The sequence below is a fragment of the Pseudorca crassidens genome, chromosome 20, assembly GCF_039906515.1.
Source record: "Pseudorca crassidens isolate mPseCra1 chromosome 20, mPseCra1.hap1, whole genome shotgun sequence".
NCBI lineage: Eukaryota > Metazoa > Chordata > Mammalia > Artiodactyla > Delphinidae > Pseudorca > Pseudorca crassidens.
In genome coordinates, this window is record NC_090315.1 from 29,624,490 (window position 1) to 29,633,437 (window position 8,948).

The window sequence follows — 8,948 nt, forward strand, 5'->3', positions numbered from 1 at the left end:
GTCTCAGTGTCCCGGGAAGTGTGAGCAGCTCTGCTCAGCCCTGGTGCAGGTGTGGTCCCGGAGTTCAACCTGTTGTCCTCACACCCAGGGGTGACCCTCCACCAATGGGATGGGAGACGGTAGATGACCCAGCCTCATTCCCCAGGTAGGACAACACTGAGCTGTGTCCTGCGTGGTCCCCAGACGGTCCCAGTGCGATGGGGCCACTCCGCCCTCAGCAGCAACGAGCTCAACAACTTTTTTTGGTTTTCTTTTCTTTCCTCTCTTACTCTCCTTCAACTTGTCTCCTGGGACCATATCTCAAGTTACCTTCACCCAAGTCCTTTTCTTAGGCTCTGCTTTGGGGGGAACCCTAACTTAAGACACATAGGAAATGGAAGCTCAGGAGCCCTTCCAGAGGAGTACATTTGAGAACCCACAGATGCCTGGTTTGCCCCAGACCAAGTAAGATGTGTGCTGTGCCCTGGCCACGCCCCACACAGCAGGAATGGACTTAATTCCCCTGGAGGCGTTATCCCAAGGCTGTGCCCTGCTTCCTTCCTGTGGTGGAGGTACCCTGGAGGAAGGATCAGGACATCTCTAGGGACAGCTCATAAGCACAAGCACAGCTCTTGGGTGTATGACATTCTCACTGGAGCCTAGGACCATCCCAGGAGACAGGGGCAAGACAGGGAATCATCCTCTTCTCGTTGGACCGAATGGCAAACCAAAAGCCTTCTCACAAAGAGCTCTTTGATAAAATTATTTAACAAATACATGCCAACCTGGCACCTCCTCATTCCTTAACTTTGATAAATCAATAAAACAATGCATCTTTGGGGCATGTGGAAGTGACACATTTTATTTCATCTTTTTCTAGCTCAGGATTTCCCAAAGCGTGGCACGTTTTAGGAGATACAGGGCCATATTACTTAATAACCTGAATCACGTAGTGAGAAAAATTTTCCGTTTTCAGTTCTCGTCTCGTCCTATAAAGAGAAGCAGAAAAGCTTGATTTGGTGCTAATATGTCTTTAACACTTCTCCAAACTCGGACAATGTCTCTGTTTAACAAGGGCAGGCAACAGTATCTGGCTAGAACTGCCTGATTGCTTTATTTTCAGGGAGTTAATTTTCAGATTTGCTTCTTTTTACAGGAAAAGGAAGGTCGACTTCCATATATGTAAGTGGTACAAGCTTTCTCTTTTAAATAAATGTATTTAAGCAAAAAAAAAAAAAATGGAGTTAATTAAAATAGTAACTGATCATGGTGAAATTTATGAGAATGATTAAAGTCTGGGAAACATTGTTTAAGCCATCATTCCACTTATGGTATCTCTTCCCTGCTTTCAGAGTCAGTTCTCTTATTTGGCAAATAAAATGAAAAAGTTCCCATTGAAAGGAAGTAATCGAACTGGAAAAGGATTCCGGAGATCTGTTATGATCTTGACAAGGTCCTTTCCCTTTTCAGAACTCAGTTTCCCCATCTTTAAAATGGGTAGTTGGATGGGTAAGACGATCTCTAATAACCCTATCAGCTCTGATGTTTTAGGTTTACAAATGTGGATGAGCCCCAAGTCCTGACCTTCAGCCCAGACTCTTCCCCTAACGAGCTCAAGGCCTCAAAAACATCATGTCCCAAACTAAACTCATCCTCATCCCTTTAGCCTCTAGATGTTTCCTGCTCTGCCTCCTAACTGCCCGATCTCCATGGTCACTTCCTCTGCTCTGGTCCCAGCCTTCATCCCCTCTGCTGGACTGAAATGACAGCCTTCTACCTGGTCTCCCTGCTTCCCCACTCATCTGCCTAGAGACAGACCTCACAGATCACTCTGATGGCTGGATCTCAAAGAATAACCCAGTCATGTCAGGGCAACATACAAGCCCCTTACCATGGTCTGCAGGACCTTCCATCTGTCTTCTATTTGCATCTCCTGTATTTACATCTACTGCCATCTCCTTTATGTTCACCCTTACCCCTCCCCACCCCAATATTTTAGCTGGCTAATTCTTCCCCATCTTTTAAGGTTCATCTCAGGTGTCACCTCTTCCGAGAAGCTTTCCTTGGTTGTCTTACCACTGCCAGTCTGAGATAGGCATCGCTTCCTTCTGAGCCCTGGTGTTAACCTGGTTTTGGCTTTTGTCATGTGTCATCATGGCTATCTATCTATCTATCTATCATCTATCTATCTATCGTCTATCTATCTATTTATGCCAATTCTCTCACCAGACTGCCCAGCTTCTTTGTATGCTCAGTGTTCCTCCCAGGGGCTGGCACAGAGTAAGGTGCTCCACAAATAAACAATAGACCCGTGAATGATTGATTGATTGATTGATTTTTTCTGGTACGCGGACCTCTCACTGTTGTGGCCTCTCCCGTTGCGGAGCACAGGCTCCGGACGCGCAGGCTCAGCGGCCATGGCTCACGGGACCAGCCGCTCCGCGGCATGTGGGATCTTCCCGGACCGGGACACGAACCCGTGTCCCCTGCATCGGCAGGCGGACTCTCAACCACTGCGCCACCAGGGAAGCCCCCGTGAATGATTTATTAACGATTTATCTCATAACCCTGTGAATCCACCACTCTGCCTGCATAGCTCTTTCAACTCACTCGTGGTCTTCCTCTTCATATCTTGGCATTTTCTCTGGTATAACCTTGTGAGGACAGGTTAATTTATCACCTACATCAATTCTGTCCCTTTCAGGAGACTCTAAGCTTCTGAGGACGGGGATTACTTCCTACTTCACTCCCTTGCTAAGAAAACAGGCGTTCGTAACTATAATTATCCGGAGAGACGCAAACGCTTCATAAACATAAATAAAATATCCTCTAGGCCCCCTTAGACCCCCCTGTTTCTATTCTGTACCCCCCTGGGTCGGGCCATTCCGCCTCTCCTAAACCGTCATCTGTATAAGCTATGCGATGCCACGGCACCAGATACAATTATATATGGAGGGAAGAAATTTCTATTTTGGTCTCAAGAAAATTATGCGATTTTGCTTAAGTTCAATTCTAAAACATGGAATATGACTGAACTTAATGTTAGTACTTAAGAAAAATGTTCACAGTAATTACAGATGAGGATACCTATATGCAATTTATTTCAAATTTAGTAATACAAAAAAATTCTGGATCCTAACATCACTCTAACATGTCCAGGAGAACTCTGAGAATTCCAGTTATTTCGCCAGAATAGGTTATTCTTCATGTATCTTATTTAAGCAATAATGCATGACAGAGTGTGAATTACGGCATATTAATTCTCACCTAGTGTGCTATTAGACTAGCGTTGACGGCCGAGAGCTGTCAGTGCAACTAGGCATGAATTAATATCTAATAATTCCCCTGCTGAAATGTCTTATTGAGATTATAGCATTTTATTAGCAAAGGTTATTCCTTTAAAAATATTTTTGTATGCTAATTGAGAGATGGGGGCTCAGCATGGAAAAGGCATCCCTGCTTTTTCCAGTAGCCATTTCTAAAGCTTCTCTTTGATGTCCCCAATGTTTCACCCTTGTTGATACAATATCATTTTTTGGAAGTTTTCTCAGAAGTGTGACACAAAGGAACTCCTTGGCAATTGGAAATATGAACCTAAGAGCTTGCTTTGCCCAGACGTTGCATTCAACAAAACATAAGTGAGCTTTGCAAACATCAGCACCGCTCAGCGGGGCGCTGAGGGAAGATGCAAGATGCGGGAGACCCCTGCGGGCAGTGGGGACCAGGCATTGCCTGAGTCTGAAGGAGAGGCTTTGAATCCTGGTTCTAGAGACACTTACCAGCTGCAACCCTCCAGCCAAGCAACTCATCTCTCTGGTCCACAGTTTCCTTCCAATACCATGGGAATTCTGCCCGCCTGGAAGGTGTGTTGTGATGCACAGGTGTCCACTCCTTGAAGCCCCTCTCCCCACCCACTTGTCTCTCATACTGAAGCCCAAGTGAACCGTGCCTGGCCACTCTTCTCCCCTGGGGTATGACTACCAGTCTTCCATTGGCATCTAATTCCCCATTGGCCCCATTGGCGTGGAAGCCACTTTCCCCTAGCTCGCTGGGTTCTAGCTACTCTGGCCTTCCTTCTGCTGCTCAAACTGGCTGTGATGTTTCCTACCTCAGGGCCTGCACACATGCTGCTGCCACTTCCTAGCGGTTCCCCCACGCTGCCATGATGTCACCCTTTCCCTGGTCGACTCTTATGCACAATTCAGATCCCTGCTAAAACTAGAGAAGTTCTCCCTACCCCTCCCTGGTAGGCATTCCAGATCTCCTCCTCTGGGCACTTTGAGAATGTACCCCTACCCCCTTCAAGTTAGGTGTGGCTGTGTGACTTGAATTGGCTGATAGAATGTGAGCAGAAGTGACCTGTGGTACCTCCAGGAAGAAACACTGAAATGCATTTCTTTCTCCTGTGATTGTGGAAGCTGGGTTGAGATGGAGACTCTCTCAGGCGGAACAGATCTGCATGAGGGAGAAACAAATACGTCCTGTTAACCCCGGAGGTTTGGGAGCTATTTGTTACACAGCAAAACATAAACTAACCTGGCTGATATACACAGCCTTACTCCCACACTTGGTCAGGTCTCTGTAATACACCACGAACTGTCCCTTCAGATCACTTATCATGGCTGCAATTACTTAGTTATGTGTAATCATTTGTTTAATGTCTATTTTCTCCATTAAACCAAAAGTTCCATGAGGGCACAAACCACGTCTGCTTTACCAACTACTGTATCCCCAGCTCCTATGTGCCTGGCTCATGCTAGATGCTCAATAATATTTGTTGAATGATTGAATGAAAAATTGAATGACTCAACTGAATGAATGGTAACATAAATACAAGCCCTTGGGAAACATTAGTCCAAAAAAAGTATGATCACCTCTCTAATAAGAGTTTAATAGTTCAGTAGATTAAAATCTCTGAATGTCAGGTCAAAAGATGGTTCCTACCCTCTGAGTAATATGTCCTCAAACTTGCTGTGTGACCTTGAGCAAGAATCTTCCCTCTCTGGGTCTTGGATTCCTCATCTGTCCAATGAAGATAATCTTTTCTGAAACCTTGCATGTATGGAGCTGGGATACAACAAAGTACACATTTATGTATTTCTAAACACAGAAATACATCATGCTGAGTAGGCAATTAGAGCATAATACCATCCCCAGTTATACTTCTTCAGGCTGATAGCAGCCAACCTCTCCAGATGTGTCAGTCACCAAACCCTGTAAGCTGCCTCATCTACCTGGTATGGCAGTTCCCACTTAGAAACCTCTTTGGGGTGCCATTCAGCAATGTTCACCATAGAAGGGTCCCCACAGAAGCCAAGAAAAAAGGCACATGTTCTTAGAGAGGCTGGCAAGCATCTTCTCTCACTTGAAATATATGGGGGCTGCTGTGTCCAATACAGAAACGAGGCTGGCAAGTATGATTTCTCATCCATAGGCTATTGGTGCAGGAGGGGGTCCTCCAGTGTTTGGGGCCCAAAAACCCTTTCCATTCTCCCCTGCAAAAGGAACGAGGCGCAGGAGAACAGAACAAACAAAGTCGCTCGTGTATTACAAAATCAATGCCCACCAGTGCTGGGAGTGGCTACGCTGCTCCACGTGTGGGACAAAGGTAGCAGAGAAGACACCGCGTAATGTACACATCAACACGGCTTTGCTCCCTGCACAGAATTTACAGCCATAATTAAGTGCTGAACGGATCCGGGAGGACTTTCACAAGGGAACAGCCAAGCTAAAAGGCTAAGGAGGGATTGTCTCCTGAATGGTGGTTCGAAGGCACATCCTGCCTCCCGAACAGCCATTATTCCATGGAGGCTTGGCCTCAGAGGAAAAGTGGCCAACAGGGCAGTGAGATCTCCGATAAATCCATGCTATTCTAGTGGTTCGAGACTCTCCAGTCTTCACTTTGGACTCTCACGGGACATCCAGTTCGACTTTCAGAAGCTGCCTGGGTCTGTGTCTATTCTTTTCAGCACGTACTAAAGGAATCCACCTTTTCCTTCTGTGAGTCTTGGGGCAGACAAGAAACTGAGCATCACCCTCTCTCCTTTCTGACCCCTTGCAGAAAGCTGACCTCTAGGCTATGACAAGTCAGAGGGCTGCAACTGACGCTTCTGAATGTTCTCCTAACCCTTGGTGGGCCACTGTCCCCCCCACGTCAGGGAGGATCTGCCTTTAGTTCCGGTCTTTGTGCAAAGCACCCACTTCTTCCTGGGCCACATCCTCTCAGATATCAGCCCGGAGGTAATCAACAAACTGCAGTCATCATTTACAAAAATATCCAGGAGGCCAAGATTTATTGCCTGGCAAAGGTAGTGACTTCTTCGTGATCTTTTCTACTTTCTAGATGTCATCTCCTTAGGAAGAAGACCTCTCCTCACCTGGAACAGTGGCCCACCCCCCAAGTGTACCTGCTCAGAGCCCCTCACTGCATTCCATGGGGAAAACCACGTGACTGAGGAACTGCAGAGGGGGAACCCATTGTAGAGATAGAATTACTGAGGCAAGTGGAACAACTACCCGTGATGAAAGGGATCCAAGGCCCCTGGCAACAGAACTTTATGATGCTTGTTGAAATGCACATCCTCAGGCCGCACGCCAAACTAATATATGAGAACCTCCAGGGCCAGACCCCAGCACCTACAGTTCCAGCAAACTGGAAATCACGAGTCTGTTCTCAGGCTTCCTCACACGCACTCACCCAGCTCGATTCTGATGAGCCATAAAGTCCAAGAATCTCTGCAGTAAAACCTAATTCCTCCCATCTCGCCCTAGAGTTACCTTAAAAGGACGCAGATTTGAAAGTTGACAAAGACAGACCATTAGCAGGGGCTAGTTAAACTGGCTGCGTGGAAAACATGCAAGTTTTTAAAAAACCTTTCCTTCTGCCGGGTATTTTTCTGGTGGTGCTTTTGCTGCTGTTGTTGAAATCCCTTCTCACTCACTTGTGCAAAGCCCAGGAGTTTTCTGAAGCCTCCACAAAGGGGTCTGATATGACCCATCCGATATCATCAATTTTAGGCCAGCCTCAGAGGAAGGTATTTCGGAGACATCAGGACTGGTCTGTCCAGCTGTGTCCTCTCTCCAGGCCGTGAATTTCAATGTCTTCCTCCTGGTTGTCCAGAGGTGTTCTGCTCTCGCCTCCTCGGAAGTACACGGCCCCTCCTGGTAAGCAGCTGCCGCAGATTAGTAAATTACAAGTTTGAGATTAAAATAAGAAATGACTAAAGAATAAAGCCTTTAGTCTGGCAATTGGAAGTCAGACTACCACAATGAACACCTGTTGAGAAAGACCATTATTAGAAACTGGAGGTTCTGGGTGAAAAGATCACTGTGAATTAATTTTGATTGCCTCACAAAACTCTGCATAACAAATGATCTCCGATGGGGGTATCAGGGGACTTGCATTTGAAGGGGGGGGAAAGATTTTGTTTCCAGTAAGGTAATATAAGCTCTGCCATGATATTAAAATCCACCATTGGCCCTGCTTGTCTGTATGCCTCTGTGGAAACAGATTGTGTGTGCTAAGGTTACCACGTATTATGCTTCTGGGGAAAAAAGAGAAACAATTGATATCAAAATCTTTTCAAAAGGTTAGTTGAGAAAGCGTGAGGTCAGAGACTCATGACTCCCAAATTGTTCAATCATTTATTTACGTCTGTGTCTATGTAAATGGAGATTTGGGTGTGCTCTCAGTGATTTAAGCAACCTTTGTTTTATTTTTTTAACCATATATATGTACACACACACACACACACATGCATAATTCTTTTTTGGCAAGGGAAGAATAGAGTAAAAGATGTGCTAAGAAACAGATTCGCTTGGAGTTAGATGACCTTTGTACTTTGTAAGGTCATCAGAAATGAGAAAAAGTTAGGCATCTCTAGAGCACGAGGCACAGTGGGTGGAAGAGATGGGCAGGGCTGGAGGAAAGGGATGGGTATACCGAATATTAAGTAGTTTCATTCTTTCCTGAAAAGAAAGAGACTCCAACTCAAATATGCCGGCGTCCTACCTGTCTGTCAGCCCCTGATTAAATCGAAAAGCAGGCATCCCATCTGTTTGCCCCAATGAAAAGTGTAATATTCTACTAACCACTTTCGATTATCGCTCAACTTAAGGGTTTCCTGCAAAATGATCCTCGGTTCATTTGAAGTTTATTTGGCACACAAAAGGAAGCTGCAGAAAGCTTTATGCTTTTAAGCTAATAAGCAGTATACCCAGTTGACTCCATGGCTGAATCTCCGACACCTCGCCGTTCATATAACATGAATTTTCATAGTCGTGGACATCCATTTGTCATGAGACATAAAACCTAAAAATATCCTGAGAGCAAGGGACAGCTAAGAATATTAACAGAATCTTAATTCTTTGTCCCCATTTGGGATAATTTTGAGTCCAGAAGTTATATAAAACCACGTTCAAATTATGTAACCATATTTTCCCCACCAAGCATATCATTTTACTAAAACCAAAATTTTTTCTTGCCAATGTACTGGGGCTTAGCCTCCCATATCTGAGCACACCAGGGGCATGAAGCCCTCACCCCACCCCAAAACCTCCAAGGGAAGTCACACCCACAAATCTGAAGACGCTTCTCCTCCTTGCCTTTGTTTCTAGTTTATCCAAAAGATTTGGGGAAAACTTGCTGAGAGGGAAGACGCTTTGGGTTGCTTGCAACTGTGATCTCCCCAGGAGCAAACGCTTGGAAATAGAATTCCAATTTCTGCACCATTTGGAAAGTCTTTGGGGGTTCCTCTGAGACATTAGATAATTGAATATAGCTTTCTCCCACTGAAAAAAAAAAATCCTCACCTCCAACGACAGCCCCCAAACTCCCAAGATCCCTGAGCACACTAGTCAATTTTATGACAAAATTAATCCGGAGCGTGACTTATGGAGCCCCAGAGGGAGGTCACTGGGGCCGGTAAATATGTAAACATGGCTTTTTCGGTTTCCGTTTCGCATGAATA

General features: G+C 45.5%; 1 long non-coding RNA gene across 1 annotated transcript; it reads right to left on the minus strand.

Moving 5' to 3' along the window:
* Positions 1–826: 826 nt before the first annotated feature.
* On the minus strand, positions 827–7,141 carry LOC137214730 (uncharacterized). The gene is made up of 3 exons (XR_010939018.1): positions 6,921–7,141; positions 4,348–4,434; positions 827–968 (listed from the first exon to the last, which is right to left on the minus strand). It is a non-coding gene; the product is annotated as an uncharacterized lncRNA (long non-coding RNA).
* Between the last annotated feature and the right edge of the window lie 1,807 nt (positions 7,142–8,948).